This window comes from Podarcis tiliguerta (assembly GCF_965153285.1).
Source record: "Podarcis tiliguerta genome assembly, chromosome: 2".
In the NCBI taxonomy this organism is placed as follows: domain Eukaryota; kingdom Metazoa; phylum Chordata; class Lepidosauria; order Squamata; family Lacertidae; genus Podarcis; species Podarcis tiliguerta.
In genome coordinates, this window is record NC_139535.1 from 95,297,564 (window position 1) to 95,324,005 (window position 26,442).

The following is a 26,442-nucleotide window of genomic DNA, read 5'->3' on the forward strand; positions in this document are numbered from 1 at the left end:
GCTTGAAGGGCAGCTGACCGAAGGTATTGCTTCTAATACCAGGCCTAGCCAATCCAGAGGCTTCATACAGCTGGCCAATCGGAGACACTGATATTTCACTTCTCTTCTGTCCTCCAAACGACTCCAAGGTCTGACTACAAACGGCTCATGTTAGCTTATTACAGGCATAGGGAAACTTGGCCCTCCAGATGTCTTGGGACTACAACTCCCACCATCCCTGACCACTGTTAGCTAGGGATGATGGGAGTTGTAGTCCCAAAACATCTGGAGGGCCATGTTTGCCTATGCTTCACTTATTAGATGTGGGCTATGTACAAACGATACAGTGGTACCTCGCGTTACATACGCTTCAGGTTACAGACGCTTCAGGTTACAGACTACGCTAATCCAGAAATAGTATCTCAGGTTAAGAACTTTGCTTCAGGATGAGAACAGAAATAGCACAGCAGCAGTGGGAGGCCCCATTAGCTAAAGTGGTGCTTCAGGTTAAGAACAGTTTCAGGTTAAGAATGGACCTCCGGAATGAATTAAGTAACTAACCAGAGGTACCACTGTATTGTCAAGGAGCTGTTAAGTGAGCCAGGTCACCCACAGGGCAGGCACACACACAGAAGGCATGGATTGCAGTTAGCATTTTATTAGCAGGAAAAAACATCAAGGCAGCAATGTCCCTGGTCTGTCTTCACTCAATGAAGGCATTGCTCAAACTGAGCTCTAGGCATGCCCTTCCCCTCTAAGCTCTCACTCTGGATCCCTCCCAAGCAGCATCAAGTGTGGGCTCCTCCTCTGGGCCTGTCTGGTGCATTGCTTAGCAACGTACAGGACTCTCCTCAAGCAGGAAGTCAGAGGGGGAGAAGAGGTCTTGGAGTGTCCTCCTTCTCCTGATCCCCCATGATTACTCAAGTCTCCTGTTTTTATCAGCTCCCAGCTCATCCCTTTTCTGCTGGCTGCTCCTCAGTGTCCCACTGCCGGGTTCCAGGCTCTAAGGTGTCATCTTCGGAGCCCTCTGTAGGGGCTCTTGGGAGGCAGGTTCCCACCACTCTTCTACATCCAGCCAGTCTGAGCCCTCCCTGTGGGGGGGGGGGGGTTCTTGGGCTAGTGGCTCCCACCACTGCTCCTCATCCAGCCTGTCCCTGACAGATACCTTTACAGCACATCCAATGCATATTTTCCCTCACAAAGCATTCTGGGCACTGTAATTTGCGTGGCGAGTTCCCGCCCTCCCCCAGTGGAAAGAAAGACACATGACACAATTAATTAAGGTTAATGGGCTAAATAAGGCCAGAACTTTATTGGTGACAGGTGATGAGCAGTATTGGCTTCGGTATTGGCTTAGGCATTGGTCCTAACCGACTATCCGGCTTCAGCCTGTTCGCTTGAAGTCCTGGAAGGGTTAACCACTGGTAGGGGAGTCCTGCTGATGCACATCAACTAGGATCTCCCCCGGGGTCACCGCTCGGGGGCGTGCCTTAGGCCCACAGCTCCATAGGCTTCAGACAGGGCCACTCCCCCCAGAATCATTTATTGGACGATTCAATATGTGGGGGAGGTGATGGCACTTCCTTCCCCCTTCATCTGCATAACAATACCAATGCCTAACTGCCAATACCAAGGAAGTTGTGGCGATTTGCTATGAGGTAGGCGAAAAACCAAGTGGCTGGTGCCAGTTTGCCAAGTGGAAAAAATTCCTACCAGGTCCCTTAACGGCGACTAACTGAGGTCCATAGCAAGGTCAAAGACGAAACCTTAAAGGGTGGGTGGGAAACCGGAGCAGTTGGAGGCGGCAAAAGAGGGAGATCCCCGGCCACCCCTGCGTTAAATTGGGCTGGCCACACACCCTGAGCCAGCCGATTGGCTGTCCCGGGGATGATGTGGCCAGGGATTCCCTCAATCACGCGGAGGCTGAGAGCCAGCCACCACGCGCGTGGTGGCGGCGTGTAGCCCGCAACCCCACCTCCTCTGAAGGTGGAAGTGGCTTTGTTAAGAGTTGCTTGAAATTGTAGCTCTGTCGGGGGTAAACTACAGTGCCCAGAATCCTTTGAGGGGAAAAACATGCTTTGAATATGCTTTAATGTTATAGTGGGTATGCAGCTTAGGCCTCAGAATGTGACATTTCAGCACCTGGCATTACTCCTGCCAGCTGTTTATGGGTCTGCCTACCTCTGCTTTTTCAACCTTTAAAAAAGAAAAAAAAAAAAAAAGAAAAATCTAGCTTAGGCTGCTGGCATTAATAACTCCTCATGGCAATTAGTTCCGTAGATTAGTGGTGCAATGGGTGAAACCGTTCATGCCAAAGCCTTCACTTGCGAAGCTTCACTACACTTAACAAAATTAATTTTATTTCACTGCCTGTTAATTTAGCCAGATAAATCCCAATTCTTGCATGATACAAGACTGCAAATAAAAATTCTGCCTACGTTACCCGCCCCCCCCCGCATTAAGTTCTCAAAAATATTTATGGAGTAAATTGCATTTGAAAGGCTAAAGTGTCTCTGAGCGGTGCTTTCAAGTGCAATCCTATATATAGTATCCTCTGATGTGAGTTCTGCTGAGTTCATTAGGACTTACTCCCAGGTAAGTGAGCATAGAATTGTAACCCGAGTCTCCTAACCCTGTGACTTCTTCAAGTAGGCTCACCATATTTGAAAAAGTAAAAATCCAGACGCCCCAAAAATTGTTGAGATTTTTAAAGGAAAACGCAACTGATGCAACTGACCATCATAGTTACCCCTTTCATGCAATAATACAGCTAATAACACCCCTCATTTCCCCAGAGCCTGATACACTCCCTGGATCCGCTGCCTTCCTGCTTCCTTTGGTGGGCACCTCTAACTATTGCTAGTTTTGAAATTTGATGGAAGCTGCCCAGAGGGGGTGGGGCGAACCAGTCAAATAGGTGGCATATTCTTATTCTTAAAAGGTAAAGGTAAAGGGATCCCTGACCATTAGTACCAGTCGTGACCAACTCTAGGGTTGCGGCGCTCATCTCGCTTTATTGGCCGAGGGAGCCTGCGTACAGCTTCTGGGTCATGTGGCTAAGCTGCTTCTGGAGAACCAGAGCAGTGCCCGGAAACGCCGTTTACCTTCCCACCAGAGCGGTACCTATTTATCTACTTGCACTTTGATGTCCTTTCAAACTGCTAGGTTGGCAGGAGCAGGGACCGAGCAACGGGAGCTCACCCCGTCACGGGGATTCAAACCGCCGACCTTCTGATCGGCAAGCCCTAGGCTCTGTGGTTTAACCCACAGTGCCACCAGCGTCCCTATTCTTATTCTTAATGTTATTCCTCCACCAGGTGCAGTTTCTTGCACACCAAATTTCCTAGCAGTTAGTAGCCCCACTGGAGAGCATCATGGATAGGCTCGTTTGCTTGGATGACAACTGATTCTTTGCAGCATCCCATTCTGCAGGGTTTGTAATTATAAAATCATCCAGTCCAATCACCCGCTGATGCAGGAACCTGCCGTTACACACCCATGATATGTGGCCCTATTGTACCATCAGAACACAAGGCCCTGTGCCACCATCATTGTTGCCCTGCTCCAGACACATTCCAGTTGGTCAAGTATCCTGAAACATCATGCTCCAGGTGAGCTTTGACCAAAGCAGAAGAGAGTCCCATAACTTCTCACAATCTGGACTCTATGCTGCTTCGATGAAACCTTTCAGCCACTGCATTGCACTAATATGCCAATAGCCACAGATTGTTCTGTGCGTTGTGCGCATGCTTCATTTATATCCTATATGACCCCTGTTTTGTGGGAAGCAGTATGAGAGGAACAGAGCCTTTAGCACTGATGTACCTGACAGCCCTTGAACCAAAGGTCTCCTCCTTATTTCAAAGACCCCTGAAAAAAATAATAATTCTTAAGAACAGCCATCAAGTACATCCCTAGTGCCTGGGCAGAGTCCATAGATAGAGGGTATATCTGTGATATATTGCCAAGGCTGCTAAAATAATAAAGATTCTGCTACTTATAGATCACTTTCATCTGCAGAGTGCTTTAAAAAATATTATACTGATTAATGTGAAGGTCAGGCACTAGGTGGTGGAAAGAGAAGCTTATGCTGAAAATTAGAAGCAGATGAACTACCAAAGGTTTTGGGTGCCTAAGGACTTCAGAGATCCTTTGTGGAATATTTCCAGTGATGTGGGACATTTGTTTGGGAGGCACGTAGTAATATGGTGGGACCGGGGGCAGCTCACCTAGGGCTGAATCAGCAAGGTCAGCAAAATTAAACCAACTTGACCCCTCCCCTCCCACTGTAGCGAGAATTCCTTGCTTCTTCTTATGGCATCACTGTCCTCCAGAGAGCTGAAAGAAATGGGGTATATACCCTGAAAAGGTGTATAACATTATAAGGCATGTTGACCTCCGGTCAAAGTGGTTTTGCAGAGTCTCAATACATACATACAGTGGTACCTCGGGTTAAGAACGTAATTCGTTCTGGAGGTCCGCTCTTAACCTGAAACTGTTCTTAACCTGAAGAGCCACTTTAGCTAATGGGGCCTCCCGCTGCTGCCGTGCCGCTGCGGTGCAATTTCTGTTCTCATCCTGAAGCAAAGTTCTTAACCCGAGGTACTATTTCTGGGTTAGCGGAGTCTGTAACCTGAAGCTTCTGTAACCCGAGGTACCACTGTATTTTGCAAAAGCTGGAAGAGGTTCTGCAGAACCATGATCTGAGCTGCTGAAACAAGTGTGTGTACATTTTTGTTGGCCTATTGGACAGTTTCCATCATGAGCAACCTTTCAACAGAGTGCTGCTGGGACCTGGTTTTAAAAATTACTTTTGAAGGCTGTTAGGCGGGATGAGAGCATATCCACATATGCTTTTATCTAGACCCGTAGGAGTAAAATATGCATAACTTCCTGTGTTTGTTCTTTTTGTATGTGAAATTAACTAGACTGGAGGCTACTTTCAATCCGGTCTCTTCCAGATCTCACCATTCTACCCACTCGCAAGGGTCACGGTGAAGCAGCTTGTTGAAGTCACTGCAGTTTGAAAGCAGAGAAAGAGATCAACAGGCTTTTCTCCTTGCAGAAGGGCTCGCTCCTTTAATCCGCTACGTTGGTTCAGATATTAAGCTACTGATATTAGGGTTATTGCTTCTATTGCAGCTGGTAAGGATGAAGCGACTGCTTTTGCTCCAGAGAAATGACAACATGTACACAGCCTTAATGCGCACAAATGTTCGTGTCTCCTTGATAGTAGTAACACAGAATCAGAAACTCTTTAAGGAATACTGGGTAGATCTGTAGTTACGCCAGTGCTTTTTTCCAAGAAAAATAGCTCATAGATAATGTTGTTGTTTAGTCGTTTAGTCATGTCCGACTCTTCGTGACCCCATGGACCAAAGCACGCCAGGCACTCCTGTCTTCCACTGCCTCCCGCAGTTTGGTTAAACTCATGCTGGTAGCTTCGAGAACACTGTCCAACCATCTCGTTCTCTGTCGTCCCCTTCTCCTTGTGCCCTCAGTCTTTCCCAACATCAGGGTCTTTTCCAGGGAGTCTTCTCTTCTCATGTGGTGGCCAAAGTACTGGAGCCTCAGCTTCACGATCTGTCCTTCCAGTGAGAACTCAGGGCTGATTTCCTTAAGAATGGATGCATTTGATCTTCTTGCAGTCCATGGGACTCTCAAGAGCCTCCTCCAGCACCAGAATTCAAAAGCATCAATTCTTCAGCGATCAGCCTTCTTTATGGTCCAGCTCTCACTTCCATACATCACTACTGGGAAAACCATAGCTTTAACTATACAGACATTTGTTGGCAAGGTGATTTCTGTGCTTTTTAAAATGCTGTCTAGGTTTGTCTCCCAAGAAGCAGGCGTCTTTTAATTTCGCGGCTGCTGTCACCATCTGCAGTGATCATGGAGCCCAAGAAAGTAAAATCTCTTACTGCCTCCATTTCTTCCCCTTCTATTTGCCAGGAGGTGATGGGACCAGGGGTCATAGATAATAGAACTGAAGAATTGGAAGGGACTCTGCGGCTCATTTAGTCCAACCTTTCGTAATGCTGGAATATGCTGGAACTCACAATGAAGTTGTTACAGGAAGTTCCCGGGCAATGCAGGGCAGCCCTGAACAAATGCCAGTTTGACAACAGCTGTGTTCACCGTCTGTGCAGCTGCTGAAAACTACATCCAGCTGGTTTGGGAGTCACTCCTGGTTCTGGTGCAAGTCAAATAAGTGTGCCCCTTGCTCTCTTAAATTCAGGTGGATAGTTAGGGCAACTCGGAAGGGCTCTTGTGCAAATATGTGTGGGTACAGTGGTAGAAGCCTGGCTGGAAAGCTTAAAGCCTGCCACCCCCACAAAGGAGAAAAGTGGAAGAAAATGACATATAAATTGGCCCCGCCCCTTAGCTTGACCAATCACAGCTAGGAATCATAGATCTTAAAAAAAAGTATAGACTTGCACATGCTGGGCAGCTTCTGATTTATCCTGAAATAAGATGTATGGGATGTAAGAATCAGGTGCAGTCAAACACAACATTGCTAGAGTAGACATGAAGGTTGTCTCAGTCCTCCAGGTGGAACTTCCTACTTTCCGGGACCAAGATGAAACTTCTTATGTGTAACTTGAGATGGATGTGGCCTCTCCTGAAATAGAAAGAACCAGAACCACAGACTGGCGACCATCTTCTCTCTCTTGACTCTATGGATGCCATCTTAACAACAGCACCACTAAGATGTACCCTTGGCTCCAGGCCAAGAGAAGAAAAGGGGGGTTTTCTCCCATAAGGTGATAGTCACCACATTTAAACTATGTTCTAACCTTTTAAGTCTGCCTTCTGGGAACCTTTGTGTGAACAGATGATTACTTGTGAGTAAACGTTTTATACATTACAGAAGACTGTGTAGCGTCTTATTTTAGGAGGGATTAAACGGGGGAAATACCAGGAAATATTTACAGAGACTCTAACGAGTCTGAGCAAGCTATCTGCTGTGCCTGTGTTTAAAAAAAGGGAGAATGTTAACTCTGCTGATTTTGTTGAACTTGTAAAGACAAGTTGGGATAGGATATCTTAAACAATATATCCTCCCCCGCATCCCTAAACATTCCCACAATATGTTCATTTTGGGCTTCTAAGAAGGACATAAAGGCAAGCGGGTGTGGGGAACCCACCTGAGAGGTGCTGGAACCGCGCTCCGACTGACAAAAAGCTACACTGCAGTTGAGAAATATGTGCATTTATTCAAAGACATTGTATGGAGGAAACAGTAAATGTGACAATGGACTGGGCTGGCAGTCCACCTTGGAATCAATGAGTGGTTGCTCTGGCCTGTCACCCTCCACCCCCATCCTCAAAGCAGCCGTTCTACAAATATAATTGCTGACCAGGCTGCTAAGGGCCTTCCCACAGTGAAAGCGGAATACAGATTCTTAACATGCCTTGCCCACTAACTACAGCTTTCTCTCTCTCTCTCTCTCCTCTGTGATTTCTTCACTGCAGGAAGCTCCTAGATTAGCCAGTAGTGAAGGATCCCAAGAATGTGTGAGGGAAAAGCAAAGGTACATATATATAGGGGTGGGTGGTTTAACAGTAGTATATGTGAAAAGGATCTAGGGTTTTTAGTTGCAATTATAGGCTGCAATCTAGGCTGCATCAAGGAAAATGATCACATGTATTCTGCTTTGGTCAGACCTCTCTTGGGCACTGTAGTTTAAGAAGGATGAAGACAAACTGGAATATGTCCAGAGGAGGGGTGACAAAGACGGTAAGGGGCTTTGTGTCCAAGTCCTGTGAGGAAGGGTTGAAAAGTTTTGGGCCTGAAAAAGAGAGAAGTAAGATGCAACATGATAGCCTATTCAAGAAACACAGCTTGTGCAGGGTATAAAAATCAGGCTAGAATTTAAAGCAACATTGGCTTCTACAGCAGGCACATTATGCAAACATTTGGTCCCGCCAGGGACTTTCTGTGCATGTTTTTTGTTTTTTTTGTTAGGGTTTGCACTTTATCGATGTAATTTAGGCTAATGCACTATTATTTTGCATATTTATAACACCTTATTACCCTGCCCGGTGATGGATCGCTTAGATATGTTGGATCAATAAGGACTTTATAATGCTTGCACATTTATATTATTAAGAAGTCATAAGTCAGCCCCACTCCGCACAGTTCATTTAGGTGCTTTTATGCAGTTTCTTAACCTTTCACATTGTCCTCTATCCAGGCTGCGATAACTGGCATCGATTGACACCATATAACTAGCCTAATGGAACTACAATAGGACAAAAGCAAGGCTGTACATTAATGCACTGAAATAAGAACCCTTTACCATGGATTATTGGGTACTTAAGATGATCCATAAAACTGGAAATATCCTTGGGGTTGTATATATTGCCCCTTCTTGTGCCACAGTCCAAGCCAGCCACAGCTTTCAGGCTGAAAATAAAGCATGCTAATCCAATTGCTTATTGAACTCATCTGAACTTTCAATGATAAAGAAAATGTAAACAAGCACAAGCTGACCAGTGCTCAATTAAGTGAGGAGCACTTACGAAATACTGGTTACGGAGAAAACTGAAGAGGCTTGAAGTTCACCCCAAGCACAGAGTGCCAGACTTGGGTAGATGAGTCACACAGCTGAATCTTTTCGGTCCGGCAGAATGTTGCTGACACAGGCATCTCAGTCTGGATGCTTTGCAGCTGCTCTCAGATCTGTGGCCCACTGTTTGCACCACTGACAGCAGCTGACACAGGACCAGAGGAAGCTGGAGAAGGCCTTAAGGCACACATTGTACCTCATAAATAACATAAGAAGAGCCCAGCTGGATCAGACCACATTTAGTCCGCCATTTTGTTCTCATAGTGACCAACTCTGGAATGCCCGTGGGAAGTCAATGCAGCTGGACAGGAACATGCAATAGGCCTCCCCCACTCAGAACATCCCACTCCTGGTACTCAGAGGCAAGCTGCCACCAATACTGGAACAGGGTGGTGCCTGAGGACTTGGTGTCAGCACCACTCCTGTCATCTTGTAGATGCCAACACAAGAAATGCATCTCTGTGTTGTGGGTCAGAGTAAGAGAGACAGTTTTGATGGTCAACTCCAGTGGCGTGTGGTGAATTTTTTCATAGGGGAACAGTTAAGGCCAGAGGTGCTAGCTTGTGAGAGCGATTTTCGTGTGTGTGTGTTGTCATCATACCTCCCTCACTAAGCCAGGCAGAAGCTTCCTGGGCTTTGGGAAGGAGGCTCCAGGGGAACATTTAGGGGACTAGCCTAGTCCACTGACTGCACGCCGCTGGTCAACTCCTGGCTCTTCTGCGCCACCTAAGCGTTCACACTAGTGGACTGGCCGTGTAAGCAATGTGACGTCGGAGCGATGAGCTCACGAGATCGCAGCCCCCCTTCTATCAATCTGAAAAGTTGCAGTTTGTGGTTTTTCAGTTTACTAAATGGAACTAGTTGCTTCCATGTTACATTATTCACACGATTGGCTGCTTGCCTGAGCCGTCGTTAGCTCTGACGACTTTTAGTACAGAAAGTGGGGTGGGGTGGAAGGTCAGCCATTCAGTCAATTGTCGAAGAAATTGCTGATCAGATCATCGGAAGTCAGACTCAGAAGGAATTCATGCAGCTGACATGTGGCAAAGTGCAGGCCGCAGAGCTGATTTCATCTTGTTAATAATAATAATAATAATAATAATAATAATAATAATAATAAAGAAAATTTCTGTGACAAGATGGTTATGGGGAACAAAATTCGGGGAGTGGCCAAAATTTGATCTACATTGATATGACAAAGTAAAACAATGGCTCATAAAGTGGTTCATGAAGGGTGGAGTGCACAGCAGCCATCTTGGGTGCATGGCAGCCATCTTGCCCCAGTGCAGAGGCCTGCACTGGTTTTTGCAGCTGCTGATATCATGGGCTCAGACTGATAAAACCTTCTCCTGAAAGCCCCCATCACCATTAACCCACAGACCTCATTGTTCCTCTCTGACTTTTCTTCACTTTATAGCAAGTGCTGTTTGTCCCTCTCATGCCATGGGTCTACAGGGATCTCCAACTGTGGCTCCCTCTCCCTAACCCATATCTATCACTCTTTCCCCGATTTTCATGTTTAAATGGGTGGGAAAGAAGCAGGAACAGAAACATTGCTGGCCTGTCTATGGATGTTCTGGTTCCTCTTTTGACCAAAGTATAGTAATTTTGTATAATAGGCTTGCTGGATATAAAGGTTAAGCTTTTTAGATGGAAACAATAATTCCTCTAGAATGTGTGAGAAAAGCCATTCACAGTTTAGCATTTCCTGGCAGAGAGGACCACAGAAGACCCCTGGGTTCTCCCTTTCCATTTCTCCTCTGCTGGATCTGAGAAAGAATAAAATCTGCATGCCGAATAGAAATTTCTGTCCAATTTCAAATGCAACTGAAATGATTCTCAGTTGGTCCAAAGCCGGTTGAGGCTGCTACCAGTTCTGGAAAACAAAGGATCAGCATTTTATTTCCTTTGTAAGCAGCAACATGACAGAAAACCTTATGGATCTGACCAAGTGTTGTGGCTTGTTCTGCAATCTGAACATTACAATTACAATTTGTATTGAGCATCACTAAGCAACTATCAGGGTTTCAACATCCTGTCAGGTCCTCTGATGCTGGTGCCTGTCCTGGACTCCCCTTGTTTGGCTCTGGCTCTAGGAAACCACTGTTTTAAAATTCTTACAATGCCCCAGAGTACTGACATAGCACTGATTTTGGTCATTGTGGGGAATTCAAAATGGCAGCTTCCCAGTCATCCTGTGGTACGAACAGTAAGACCACAGCTGGGGCTTATGTTGTCAATGACACTTTGGTGAAGGCTCCTTTAACATTCAAGCTGACCCCAATACAGTGGTACCTTGGGTTACAGACGCTTCAGGTTACAGACTCGGCTAACCCAGAAATAGTACCTCGGGTTAAGAACTTTGCTTCAGGATAGAACAGAAATTGCCCAGTGGTGACGCAGCAGCAGAGGGAGGCCCTACTAGCTAAAGTGGTACCTCAGGTTAAGAACAGTTTCAGGTTAAGAACGGACCTCCAGAATGAATTAAATTCTTAACCCGAGGTACCATCAGTGTTGACCTCCAGTGGAGTAGCACCTTTAAGACCTCTTTTAATTGAGGGCCAGTTTAGCCATTACTCATTGCCTGTGGTTAAAGCATTTTCCCCATGCAAGCAATCCGCATGGTTGGAGTGACATTTAAATGTCTCCTCTGTGTATTTAGTTCAAATATGAGGAATGTTGATAGGCCAATCTTGCATAGGCTGGGGGCAGCTGAAATAGGTCTGCAAAAGAGTGTCTAGTGGATTTTATTCCCACCCTGTCAGTCATCCCCATACGAAATGGCTTCTGGCTGGTAATCTACACCAACTCTTTTTCAAGTATCTTTTTCTGATGTGGCATTTTCTTTCTCCAGCTAAGTGACAAAAGGCCTTTCTTGTATACTTCCCATACCTGCCTGATTGCAGGTCCTATTCTCTTCCCCCGCTTGAATATTTTTCTTCATTGTTTAAGTTCACTACTTTGCCTTGGGTATATTCTACAGCTCTCGCCTGTCAGTGAGTCTAATCACCACTTATCACTATTTGGATTTAATATTGTTTTACGGAAGGCAGAAGTTCAGTCGGATAAGTGCATGGGTAAAGCAAGAACAGGGTGGAGATGAGTTGTAAGTCAGTGGTGGAGCACATCCTCTGTGTGCAGAAGGTCCTAGGATCAAACTTTAGCATCTCAAGGCAAAGTTCTCTCTAGTGGGACACCTCCTCTGCTAATGGGCCCTAATGAGCTTACCTGACTGTGATGGGAGTGCTCTGAGCAACACTGGACAGCTGGGTCTAGCCACTCTTTAAATCTCCCACAATGCCTCAGAGTAATGCTGCATCAGGGGCATTGTGGGGGATTCAAAAAACTGGCTACATCCAGCACCTGGTACTGCTTGGAAAAAGTTAAGGCTAGAAAAAAACATAAGGGGGAAGGCAGGGAAATTAAGCTGGAGAGCAGTGAAGGCAGAAGCAGAGGGAGTTGGCCAGGGTGGCTGGCCTTTGCAGCTGTCCAAGGTGCTGATACAGGCCCCAGATTATGGCATGTGCTCCTTCTGCTTACTATGCACAATTTTCCTGCCAACCTAGCAGTTCAAAAGCACACCAGTGCTAGTAGATAAATAGGTACTGCTGTGGTGGAAAGTTAAATGGTGTTTCCGTGCGCTCTGGTTTCCATCACAGTGTTCTGTTGCGCCAGAATGGGTTTAGTCATGCTGGCCACATGACCCGGAAAGCTGTCTGTAGATAAATGCTGGCTTCCTTGGCCTGAAAGAGAGATGAATGCTGCAACCCCATGGTCACCTTTGATTGGACTTAACCATCCTGGGGTCCTTTACCTTTTATCTTTTACTATGCATAATTACAGTGACACTTTATGTTTTTTTGTACTCATAGGCTAGTCAATCCAGGACCCTGTATACATCATGTAAATACATCAAAGGGGCAGGGAAAGGCAAAAAGTTGCAGTGAATTAGGGAGTGGTAAACATTGGCCAAGGTGTGATGGGTATTTCCCCTCTAGAGCTGGCAAGCTAAGGACTGGCCTATGTTTCTTATAGTGGGAACAACCTCTGTCCCCTGCCTCTGTGTACCTACGGTAATCTGCAATCCCATTATTCACTGGCACTGAAGAGTAAATCTGCCATGAGACTGGGGCAATCAGTGGCTCAAAACATCCTGGAGCAGCTTTTTTTGAGTGCATGTTTTATGGTACATTCACTAAAGGAGAATTACTTTTACTGATGGAGACCATTTCCTAGGCTGAATGCTTAGTACTGGGAAGGGGAGAATGCTAGCGATCATGGTTGGGGAATCCATGACTCTCTAATTGCTCCCACTGGTCATGCTGGCTGGGGCTGGTTTTGAAGCTGCCACCCAAAAACAGCAGGAGGGCCACCCGTTCCACATCTTTGCTATGCCTGACAAAGTGCCATATACATATCTCACTGCTGTTTGTCGTCTTTGATATGAAGGACAATCAACACCTCCCCCCCATCATCCCTGATCAAGCAGAGGGCAATATTCTCTGCTGATGAGCAGCCACAAGACCATTTGAATACGCTGTGACATAAATCATGCAATTTAGGGCTTGGCATTTGAGGTGAAAGTAATGGGTTTTCTGATGGAGCCCCTCAGCTCCCCCTCCCCCTTTTAGCACTTAAAAATCAGTTCAATGTCTTTGTGGATGGTTGAATATATGCTTGGCAAATGATGGCTCTATTCAAATGCACTTGAGGCTGTTAACTTCAACCTACATTCTCCTTTGGCACACTTCTCCAGCAGCAGTGAATTCAGTAAGGGGGAGGCGCATTAGCCTGACTCTCACAGAGGTGAGAACTGAGGTGGAGGAACATTAAGACTGCAATTCTATGCCAGGGAGTGTGATCAGTGGGGCTTACTTTTGAGTAGCCATGTGTAAGGTTGCCCTGTTTGTAATCATGTGTTCCAGATATCCAAAACTTTGGGTTGTGGTTTTTAAAAATTAAAATTAAAAAGCAAGCACAGGCATTTAGGTATGGTAGATTATGAGACCTTCATTCCTTATAAAGGAAAATACCAGATTGGGGATCTGTAGTTCAACTTCCAGTGCAGACATGAAACAGAGAGAGGAGCCCTCAGGATGGGACGAATTTGTTTAATTTCAAATGCATGTACTGCATTCTAACGTGAACCTCTCTGACGACCACTTTCTGAAACGACGTATGAACCAAAACACAGGAATCCTTCAGAATTTGCCCTTCTCTGAATTTTGTGATGCAGTTCTCCAACCCACCAATATGTACTAAAATACTTCCATTAGGAGAAAGTGTGCACAAAAACATAGGTTTGACTTGGCATAAGGCAGTTTCCTATGTGAATTACTTACTTATCCCCTGCTTCCTCCCAAAAGTGCAAGGTGGTCAAAACATCTAAAACCAATCCCGGTGACACCATAGAGGAACATCAGGTAATATCCATAGCCAAGCAAATAATTACTTTAAAATAGTAATAGCAACCTTTAAAAGAACATGGCATAAATGAAAACAAATGAGCAGATAGGTTTTCTTGGGTCCCCAAGTTCTTTTTTCTCCTCTTCCTGCTTTCAAACTTCGGAGGAATTTGGTTCTCTAGAGCCACATTTCACCTCACCTGCCCAGCACAATTACATGGACCCTTCTCCTAAGAAAATTTATGTGCAGACACATTTACAAATGAAACAAACTGAGTCTTCCAGTGCTATTTGTTTTCATTCGGCCAGGGTGGCACGGGACATGACAGAAGTAATTGCTGCTTCTCTGTCCCTTCCTTTTCCTCTCTGAAAACGAGAGGACTAAGCCCTCAAGCTTTTCTTCCAGCCACTTGTAATGTTCTGCTACCACTAAGGTGACAACTTTAGCCAAAGGCAGCTTCTTGTTGCTGGTGTTTTCCATGGATGGCCAATGTCATCCACATTGGAAAATAGTCTCTTTATAGGGCTGCAGATTGGAGAAAGTCTTTCTATGGCATCAGTATGAGAAAAGGAACATCTTGGACACAGCTGGCTTGCTTTCTCTTTGAGGAAAGAAGATAGCCGGCCACATAGAAGAGAATGAACGCTTCCTCCCCAGAGTTGGAAGGATTTCAAGGTCATTGCAAACGTTCCAGTGGAACTTGTGCTGATGTTTGCAGGCACTTTGGAGCAAATCAGATGACGTCAGAGTTAAGTGAAAACTCATGAGAGACAGTTCCAGTTGCAAATGGCAAAAAAAAATCTGTGCAAGGAAAAGGAGCAGGTTCGCTCAAGTGTGTTGCAAGTAGAAAAACTGTAATGAAGTGAGAGATGTACCTGTAGTTTACTTGCCCAAATCAACAGTTTACTGAGTATGCACACCCTGAAACAAGTGTAGTTATAATGTAAATTTGAATCACAACAAATGTGCAGTTGCCAAGGATGGTGTTTTGTATGCACAAGATTTTGAAAATAATGGATCTTTTGGGATGGCTTGTGTGCTTTGCTCCGGAGACAGGATTATAGGAGACCTGCCAAAAAAAGGTGTGGTGAGAGGAACGGAAAGGAAACCTTGTAAAGTTGATCTAAATAGTGAAATAGCCCAGGCGGGGCTTGTTAGCTTGGGAAGTAGGTGTGCGATGCCTCAGGTGGAGTAGGCTCAGGTGAGGGTGAGATGCCTCGGAAAGCCCAGAGTATAAAACTGTGTCCTGGCCAGGCCTGCAGTTTTGACCCCCCTTGTCTACAGCAGTTTCAGGAGGAGAGAAAAAGACATGCTATCCTGTTTGCGTATTTGTGTTCAGTCTCAGTCCAAGGGGCACATTTCTTCATGTGCAATTTTCAGGGAACCAGTGTGTTGTATGAGACTAGAGCAGGGGTAGACAACCTAAGGCCCAGGGGCCAGACACGGCCCAATTGCCTTCTCAATCTGGCCCACGGACAGTCTGGCAATCAGCATGTTTTACATGAGTAGAATGTGTCCTTTTATTTAAAATGCATCTCTGGGTTATGTGTGGGGCCTGCCTGGTGTTTTTACTTGAGTAGATTGTGTGCTTTTATCTAAAATGCATCTCTGGGTTATTTGTGGGGCATAGGAATTTGTTCATATTTTTTTTTCAGAATATAGTCTAGCCCACCACATGGTCTGAGGGATGGTGGACCGGCCCACGGCTGAAAAAGGTTGCTGGCCCCTGGACTAGAGGCAAATAATATAATATAATATAATATAATATAATATAATATAATATAATATAATATAATATAATATAATATAATAATTAATTAATTCCTTTCTTGTCAATGTACAACCTGTGTACAATGAAATTAACTGAGCCTCCCCCCCCCAAACACTCAATCTCATTGCACTCTGTGTGCTTGTCGCACAACACACCCAACCCCAAAAGTCAGTTGCACTATATTATGTTCTGTTCAGCAGCCTAACAGCCCACGGATAGAAACTGTTTTTTAGCCTGTTGGTACGACTGATTATACTTCTATATCTCCTGCCTGAGGGTAAAAGATTAAAGAGGTGCTGGCCGGGGTGTGAATCATCCCTGAGAATCTTTCTCGCTCTCCTAAGGCAATGATCCTTTGTGATGTCATCTAGCGGGTTCAGCGGACAGCCCAGGATATCATGTGCTATGTTCACCACCCTCTGTAAATACTTTCTGTCTGTGGCTGTCAAGCCAACATACCCCACTGTGATACAATATAAGAGGACACATTCTATTATGGACCGGTAGAAGGAGGTAATCAATTGTTGCTTAACATTGTTCTTTCGCAAGACCCTGAGGAAGTGGAGTCTCTGTTGAGCCTTCCTAACCACCTGAGTTATATTGTTTTTCCAAGTGAGGTCTTCACTAAGGTAAACTTTCAGGAATTTAAGGAAGAGACTCTCTCCACACAACCCCCCCCCGATATACAACGGGGCTTCTCTTCCTCCGAAAGTTCAGCACCATCTTCTTTGTCTTGCTAATATTTAGGTGTAAGTTATTCTCTAGGCACCATGTAGATACTTTTTGAACCTCCCCCCTGTACGCTGATTCATCCCCACCTATAATTAGACCCAATATGGTAGTATCATCTGCAAACTTAATAATTACAGTGGTGAAATACAGTCATATGTATACAATGAGTACAGGTAGGGACTCAGCACACATTTCTGTGGGGTGCCAGTGGTGAACTTCAGGGACATAGATGTAACAGGCCCAATCCTCACTGTTTGTGTCTGATCCCTCAGAAAGTCTTTGATCCAGTCACAGATGGTAGAAGAAAGGACTAGTTCCATCAGCTTTTTGATAAGAATGTCCGGAAGGATAGTATTAAAAGCCGAGCTATAATCAATAAACAACATTCTAACGTAATTCCTCGGTCTCTCCTGATGACTCGCTGCAAGGTGAAAAGCTGTAGCTATGGCATTATCTGTTGACCTATTTCTCCTATAGGCGAACTGATGTTTATCATAGGAAGAGGATTGGATGCTATTTTGATCAAAAGAGACAATGCAATAGGCATTATCATCGCAGCTCAAGCACACATTGCAGCCAGGCAAAAGCAGCCAAGAAGGGGGTGGAGCAAAGCCAGTGAGAGGCGTGTCCTGAGGAGAAAGTGGGTCCTGAGGAACTGGATAGAGCGGCCTGAAGGCTTGCAATTGGCTCCTAGACCTGAGTTTTCCCCACCCCTGGTGTAGGCATTACTAAATGATGTGGCCTAATGGCCTAATGTGGTCCAAAGCATTTAAACTTCCTAGGATAATTTAAGCATGTTGTGGTTCCATCGAAAGCAACACAGTTTTCAGAATGCATTTAGAGCAGATTTTAGAAGCATTTAAAACTGCTACCCCGGTCTAATTTCTGTGAATGTTGCTGATACGGCTCGTTAGGTGGTAGAAAGGCGACCGGTTGCAAGAGGCTAAGGATAGGTTGCCACACCGTGAGCAATTAATACGGCGAGTGAATATCAGGCCCTGCTAACAAGGCAGCCCTCTTTCCACTCAGGAAATGAATTTGCTTTTTTATATATATTAATGTTGTTTAAAGTCAGAGTGGGCGTATAAATCAACAAAAATAATTCATGAGAGTCATTAGCTCCTCAAAGTCAGTATCTTTTACAGCCAGAGCTAGGGGTTTTTTTTCCTACAGAAAATGGTGAAAAATAGGACGTACGCAAGTGCAGCTTTTAAAATACATCAAATGCATTTCCTGCCTCCCACAACTTGCCGCTAATGAAATTAAATTAGCATCTTTAATTTACCCTACGGCTACTGGTTTTATATTTAAAAAGCCTTTCTCGGTTCCACTTCGTGCTGGAATCACAGGGCGTTTAACCTCATGGTGCGCTGGGACTTCAGATTTTTTCCTTTCTTTTTTCTTTTGGAGACATGCTTTCAAGTTGAAAAATGTGCATGGATGGGTTTGGATGCCTTTGCCCTGCTCCCCACCCATTTGTGGTTTGCTTTACTGAACATATCTCCAAGCAAGACAAAAACACCGGAGAATTATTTTCTTTCACTGCGTGGAAAAGCCTTTGTTGTCTCCTTCCCTCTCCCACCCCCCCCCCCCCCAGCAGACTGGGATGATTGAGCTGGGATTGGCAGCTCCTGACCTGGAAAGAGGTTTTCTTTTAAAAATAAAATTATTTTAAGATACTAGTCAGGTCACTGGCTTTCCCCCAATGATACTGTAGCCTGTTCTCCCATCCTCCTTCTCCCTGCACAGGTCTGAATAATGTTTGGTTACCCTGAAACTATTAAATAATGCAGAGGCAGGGGAACCTGCCACCGTGCAAGTGTCACTGGACCATAGCCGTCAACCTTCCCCTTTTTTGGCAGGAAATTCCCTTATTGCAGCACAGTTTCCTGCTGCTATCCCGGATTGTTAGATATCCCATAGATTGTCCCCGGGACAGGTGAGGCTGCTGATCCCTTATTTTCAAGGCTGCTGATTCTTTATTTTCAAATCTGAAAGTTGACAGCTATGCACTGGACTCCAACTCCCATCAGCCTCAGCCAGCGTGGCAAATGTTCAAGGATGATGGGAGCTGTAGTTCAGCAACACCCACAGGACAGAGCAGGAGTGGGTTAGTTCAGGCCCCCTTCATCAAGGGTTTCCAGACTCAGATAGAGCAGCGGACTCAGAAAGCTCGCAGGCAGATGGAGGGGATAGGCGGGACTGAGGGGGTCACTATGCAACCAGGAGGGAAGCAGTGTTTAGAAGGCTCTTTGTTTGAAAGTGGGGAGAGGGAGTTTACCCATTGCCTCCCCAAACCAGAAGAGCTGAAAGGGTCAAAATGCAATGGAAGTACAAGATAGGAAGGACTGGACTTTGGCGCCCTTCATGCTGCGAATGGGGTGGAGACTCAGAGTGACCAACTTGTAGCTAAGAGCGGCAGGCTCGGAGCCACTCTCTGGTTGCTAATTGTAAATAAACATGGTGTAGTGGTTAAGAGTAGTAGTCTCGTAATCTGGGGAACCGGGTTCGCGTCTCCGCTCCTCCACATGCAGCTGCTGGGTGACCTTGGGCCAGTCACACTTCTCTGAAGTCTCTCAGCCCCACTCACCTCACAGAGTGTTTGTTGTGGGGGAGGAAGGGAAAGGAGAATGTTAGCCGCTTTGAGACTCTTGAAGGGGAGTGAAAGGCGGGATATCAAATCCAAACTCTTCTTCTTCTTCTTCTTCTTCTTCTAAAACTGCCAGAGACTCATTCATTCTTATCGGAGCTAGCTTGCCTGCCTGAGATCATTACATGAGGCATGGCGAGCTCAGTGCAATGCGGCGTGTGGTGTGGCAGGAGTGATGGACTGCCTCTGCCACCACATGCATTGCTCCCATCCCAGTAAGCACCAGCGATCCGTGTGGCTGGGAAGCCAGGAGAGCAATGAAGCCCCATCTGTGTTGCCCCACTGCCTGCTACTCTTTGGAGGGCTCTAGGTGTGGTCTCTGAATCCTGTGCTGTCAGCCTTACGTGTAGTTTGCCAGCTTCACTGAACATATCTCTGAGCAAAACAGAAACACTGGAGAATTATTTTATTTCATTGCCTGGAAAAGCTTTGTTGTCTCCTTCCCTCTTTTTCTTCGGAGAGCCATGAGCCCACTAGGATGGATTAGTGCTCGTTGGCGCTTCAGCCATATCTGCACGCCAGGTCGACTAATTTTTTTACTCGGCGCAGTTTGATTCACTCACTACATAATTATTTTGCATGCTGAGTGTAATAATCTGTTTGCTTCTGTGCAGTACTAGAGAGGTAGCGGTACCTTGTTTAATGAACGCATTAACGTAAAGAAGACGCTGGGATTTTTAACTGTGCAATACTCCTGGACCTGTCCTCTCCGTTGCAGCGTTCTGGAAACTTAAAAATTTGCCGTCTGACTAAAAACCTTTCCCTAGCAGCAGCTAGAGAAAACTGAACAATAGTTGCTGGATGGGTTGAGCTTTGAAAACATGGTATCCTGGCTGTCCCTGGCAGACGAAGAACTGGAATTCATGAGCTGGGCTTTGCCAAAGGCTTCTGCTTCCAGATAAAAATGGCACATAATACAAGTTACAGGTTAGAAAGATCAGTGGTTACACGAGAGGTCAAAGGCATGGCTAAGAGAAAACTAAGACGTTGACCCAAACAGCGACATGCCTCCTGTTCCTCACTTTTAAAGGATGGGGCAGGCAAAGCATTTAGCACAGCAAAACAGCTGGAGTCCCAAGACTTAGCAAGCAAACAACCCCTCCTTGTAATAGTCTGATTAGGTGAGGTTTGTGCATGCTGGCATCTCTGCGTCCTAGGCAGTAAAGTGGCAAAGGAGGGCATGGACTCCTCCTCACACCAGATGCCTGTGAACCAGAAACAGGAGTGGGCTATTTGTGCAGAACTGACTGTAACCTGGCTTATCAAAATGAATGATCAATTAACTGAGGAATAATCAATTAAATCTGAATAAATTTGTAGATTATTAAAGCAATAGGTGTTTTTAAAACACACACACACACACACACACTATCTTTGTGTTGATGCACATGGTCACACCATACATGTAAAGGTAAAGTAAGGTAAAGGACCCCTGGATGGTTAAGTCCAGTCAAAGGCGACTATGGGGTTGCTGTGCTCATCTCGCTTTTCAGGCCGAGGGAGCCAGTGTTTGTCCACAGACAGCTTTCTGGGTCATGTGGCCAGCATGACTAAACTGCTTCTGGTGCAACGGAACACTGTGACAGAAGCCAGAGTGCATGAAAATGCTGTTTACCTTCCCACCATGGCGGTACCTATTTATCTACTTGCACTGGTGTGCTTTTGAACTACTAGGTTGGCTGGGACAGAGCAACAGGAGCTTATGCCATCGTGGGGATTCGAACCACCGATCTTCCGATTAGCAAGCCCAAGAGGCTCAGTGGTTTAGACCACAGTTCCACCCGCGTCCCTACCATATATGTAAAACACATTTAACACATATTTAAAGTACATGGCTTTGCCCAATGAATCCTAAGAACTGTAATTTGCCCCTCATAGAGCTACAATTCCCAGCACCTTTAGGAAACTTTGGAGGAGGTTGTATGCTTTCAAGTTAAAAGGGTTTTAAGTGCTTGGTGCGAACATGACCCATCTCTATCTCACCATCTTACTTGCGTGATAGGCAGTGCCTTTTCTATTGTGGTGCTTTTTTAAAAAAATAAGTATGAATAATAAAAATAGTTAACATTTTTAAGGTGTTGCCCAATTCACTAGAGAATACCTTTTTATTTGGTTAGAAAAGGGTTTAAATTGATTAATGTGATTAAATCAAGGAAAGAGCGCAGGCCAAGGAGTGTGAGTGACCCACCTCTCAACCATTACTGAAAGCTCATCAGTTTTTTTCCTCATGTGGAGAAGAGCTGTTTGAAAAACTGTACCTGGGCTTGGGGAAAAGGTGTAGCTAGGCCCAGGAATATGGCTTATACTGGTGGGGCCTTCATAGCTCCTTCTTAAAAGCAGAAGGTCTCCAGCCTCAGAGCAGTAAGCCCTCACATCTCCAGGAAGGTCTGCTTGGGCCTAGGAGCCAGAAGACTGCCATTTTGAATAGTAAAATGAAAAACAAGCTGCATCTCTCTCCCTTCCCCGTCTCGTTGAAGTTTGTTAGTAACTTTCTGAATGCCTTCCAGAGTTCCTGGTCACCCCTGGATGTCTTTTGCAGTGATGATGATAAATATACAGCAAGCCGCAGAATCTAAATTTGCTCAGGCGAGGTCTTGCCAGTAAAAAAAAAAGCAACAAGGCGCTTTAGTAATAAAAACGTGGGCTTGGAGCACCTGCAAACCTGAGTCAGGGAACAGGGCGGAAAAGGGGTGAGCGTTGACTATTCCAGGACATCTGGACCACTTAGCAGGTTACAAAGATAGATTCCCCCCACCCTCACTCTTATTCATTCTTGGCTCATTGTAACCTTTTATTTTGGATGCAGGACCTAGTTACCGCAGTGCGTGTTTTTCCCCTGCCCAATATCTGCCGCTTGTAACTCAGTTGCCTCTTTAGCAAAGGGCCCTGTTAGAATTGCAGACCTGGGAAGTTTCTCGGGAGGTCACGAAAGCCAGCCCTTCAACAGGGCAGCCACTTAAGCAGTGCCCAAAAAACAAAACTAAACAGGACGAAAGAGGTCACAGATCTGGAAAAATGAAATGAAAAATGCATATGCCAATTTATATGTAGAGGTTCAATTAGAAACCATTGTTATGATTTAAATAGAAATAGAATCCCTCTCACCACAGTGGGGAAGAATGTGACCAAGTGACTCGTGCATCTTCAAATCCGGGGTGTCTGCAAACAAAGGGCTGCAAAGTAGGACCATGGCTTAAAATGAACAAAATTATTAATCCAATTGCAAAGGAAGGGACCCCGTTTCCAGGGGTGGAGGAAGGAGGGGGTGGTGGGGGTGGGCTGACCCGTGTGTCATGATTCAGGGTGTGTGTGTGTGACAAAATGCCAGGCAGCACTCACCACGGGGCCTGCAGTGCGCCTGAGCCACACGTCTCTCCTGGGAGTGACACGGTGGCTTGGGCACCCACAGGCTCTGCGCTGCCCTCAAATGGTCTGCCTGCCGCCTCCCCCTCAGCTGTAGGGCACAGGCAGCCAGTGTGGTATAGTGGTTAAGAGCGGTGGACTCGTAATCTGGGGAACCGGGTTCGCTTCCCTGCTCCTCCACATCCAGCTGCTGGGTGACCTTGGGCTAGTCACACTTCTCTGAAGTCTCTCAGCCCCACTCACCTCACAGAGTGTTTGTTGTGGGGGAGGAAGGGAAAGGAGAATGTTAGCCGCTTTGAGACTCCTTAGGGTAGTGGTAAAGCGGGATATCAAATCCAAACTCCTCCTCCTCCTCCTCTTCTTCTTCTTCTGAGTGGGAGGAGGCAGGCAGACTCCTTGGAGGCCCTGCGGAGTGTCCTGCCCAGGCTGGTCCCACCCTGTGGGTGGCTGGCCCTGCCCCCATGGGCTGCTGGCCCCACCCCTGGATGCAGGGCCTCTGGCACCCAATCAGCTTGGTCTGCCGCTACCCCTCTCAAAGCATAGTAGCATGTAGCATGTAGCTGGGCAGCAACCTGGTGCAGCAAGCCTGAAAGAATTGCATTTGGCTGTAGTTAAAACTGTGTCGGTGGATGGGGCAAGCAGAGGTGGAGCTGAAGACAGGCTGTTAAAGCACATTGCAGGCGTGCAGTATCTCAGCTCCACCCCACAATTTATGGAGCCTGATACCCAATAGAAAGAGACCTGGAAAAGAGGAGACCGAGAGAAGATATGAGAGCCACCTTCAAATATCTAAAAGGCTGTCACATGGAGGATGGAGCAAGCTTGCTTTCTCCTGCTCCGGAAGGTAGGACTTGAACCAATGGCTTCAAGTTGCAAGAGAGGAAATTCCAACTAAACACCAGGAAGAACTTTCTGACAGTAGGAGCTGGTGGAAAGGTCTCCCTCGGGAAGTTGTGGACTCTCCTTCCTTGGAGGATTTTAAGCAGAGGTTGGGTGTCCATCTGCCATGAATGCTTTAGCTGAGATTCCTGCATTGCAGGGGGTTGGACTAGATGGCCCTCGGGTCCCTTCCGACTCTACAATTCTATTATTCTATGAAATTATAGGCATTCAATAACCTGCATGAATTGTACGTTTCAAATTTAGAACATAGTTCCTTTTATTTTACTTAAATTCACCTTCCTGTAATGCGATACTTCCTTTGTGCAAAAATGTAGCTTTTAAGCTTCTACAGGATATATATATATAGAGAGAGAGAGAGAGAGAGAGATCTTGAGAGAGAGTTAGAGAGGCAAATAACCACAGGGACCATTATCAACCTATTGCAGCAGCAGAGGGCAGAGTGTACACAGACGCTGCATGCAGAATTCATCTTCCTTCCTGCTCGTTATGGGCAAAAGCAGGAAAAGCCAGCTTGGTGAAATCCAGAGCTTCCATCAACCCCTCAGCCCGCATGGCTAGTGGCCAGGCATGACAAGAGCTGTAGTCTAGCAAGACCTGGAGCTGTGCTCTGTAGGGCAGTAGGGCTATTGCTCTTGACTGTAAAATAAACAACGATGCTTTCCATTTGCCTTGTGAATTCCCTCTCTAGATGCCATGTGGGGAAAAAGCTGCAGCATATTTGCATGACCCCCCCAGATCATCTTTTGATGCTTTTTTTGTTTTGTTGATAACATTGAAAGTGGGGCAGCCCACAAGCATGAGAGTGGTGGTAGCACCCAGGGCATTTATTCTGGCTATAACTTCAAGAGGAAGGGCGGATCAGATGAACCTATAAGAAGAACCTTTTGGATCAAGCCAAAGGCCCTTCTAGTCAGGTATCCTGTTCGCAAAGTGGCAAACCAAATGCCTGTAAGGAATCCCTCAAGCACAACCTGAGCACAAGAGCAATCTCTCCCCTTGCAGTTCTCAGCAAGTGGTATTCAGAAGCATTGCTGCTTCCAATCATGAACAGTGTAGCCATCTTGGCTCATAGCATTCCTCCCAGCCATCTCCAGAACTGCATTAACAGAAAACAAGTCACTCTTGGTGTAATAAGACTCTAAGGCAGGGCTTCACAAGCTTCATTTAGGCCAGTGTTTCCCAGTGTGGTGTAGTGGTTAAGAGCGGTAGACTCGTAATCTGGTGAACCGGGTTCGATTCCCCGCTCCTCCACATGCAGCTGCTGGGTCATCTTGGGCTGGTCACACTTCTCTGAAGTCTCTCAGCCCCACTCACCTTACAGAGTGTTTGTTGTGGGGGAGGAAGGGAAAGGAGAATGTTAGCTGCTTTGAGACTCCTTAAAGGGAGTGAAAGGCGGGATATCAAATCCAAAATCTTCAAATCCAAACTCTTCAAACTTTGGTCTCCAGCTGGACTACAACTCCCATCATCCCTAGGTAGCAGAACCAGGGGTCAGGGATGATGGAAATTGTGGCTTAAAAACAGCTGGAGACCCAAGTTTGGGAAACACCGATTTAGGCGGTCTGCAACGTGTCTGTAAAAACACAACTAAAAAGCATCTGGCGCTACAGCAGGCAGAGAAACAACAACAACATCACATGGTCTGCTAAGACCCACAGCAATTTTCAAGTGGTCCATCGAGGGGGAAAGTCAGGTAACCACAGCTCTACAGCTACAGTCCTCAGCACCCATGCTTGGGTGCAGGTCCCATTGGACAGAGTGGGATTTACTGCTGAGGGAAATTGCTTAGACTGCCAGTGATGTCGATGAGCAGTGGACTGGAGTGATCTCTTAACGCATTTGTCTGTCTGAGCCCCAAGGTCACACAAGGAGTGTGGTAGGGAAGTGGAGCTCTGCTTTTTAGGCAAGCCATCTTTCTAGGCAAGCCACTGAGCCATTTGCTCCAGTTTCAAATGCAGAGCACCCCGGACTCATGGAGATGGCAAAAGCCAGCTCTGTGGACCTCTTCTGCTGGTGGTCTCCCGTAAAACCAGCCTGGTGCTCCCACCTGTCTCAGGCGGCAGCAGGCAGAGCGGCCGAGAGAGGTGTAGAATATTAAGAGGATCGCTCTGCGACTTGATGCATGAGCTTCTCTAGGTGACTGGAAAGCGAGAGCAGGAATGAAAACAAGGGGCTTGACACCAGCGCTAGAGATTCGACTCCTTGATTAGTTTTAAAATCCAACCTGCTGGGGCCTTCAAGAGGAGGAGGAGGGGGAAACCCACAGCAGCAGCGCTGAAAGAGAATTTTTCTAATTACCAGGGAAAGGAGGGGAAATGTGCTAAAAATCTCATTAGGAAATGAATAATTAACAATCAGAAAGAAGATTGCTCTGATGAGGCAGGGTGGGGTGGAGGGGAGGTGGTGGTGGTGGGAGTCTTTGACACCGTCATCGCTATTCCCCTCTGCCAGGCATAGTGGACTCCGTCTCCATCTTGATTTGTGCCGGGCCTCCAATGCTGGAAAAGGAGAACAAAAGTGGCACAAATCTGCATATGCTAATTTATAGGTAAGATGCAAATTTAGAAATAGTGACTGTTACTTAAATAGATCTCACCACAGTGGGGGAATTCTGCAACCAGGCGACATGCTAACTGTCGATGGGCAATTTCAAGGCACCTACTTTCCCTTGTTAGGATACATTAAACAAAACTTGGGCCAAATAGCCCTTTTAGCAGAGGACTCCTTCAAACAGAAGACACCCCAAGAATATAAAATCCCCAACTCTTATAACTTTTCCTCATTCTTGCATCTTTTCCAGCTCCACATCTTTTCTGAGGTGCAGCAATCAGAACTGTATACAGTGGTACCTCGGGTTACAGACGCTTCCGGTTGCAGACACTTCAGGTTACAGACTCCGCTAACCCAGAAATACCTCAGGTTAAGAACTTTGCTTCAGGATGAGAACAGAAATTGTGCTGTGTTGGCGCGGTGGCAGTGGGAGTCCCCATTAGCTAAAGTGGTGTCTCAGGTTAAGAACAGTTTCGGGCTAAGAATGGACCTCCAGAACGAATTAAGTTCTTAAC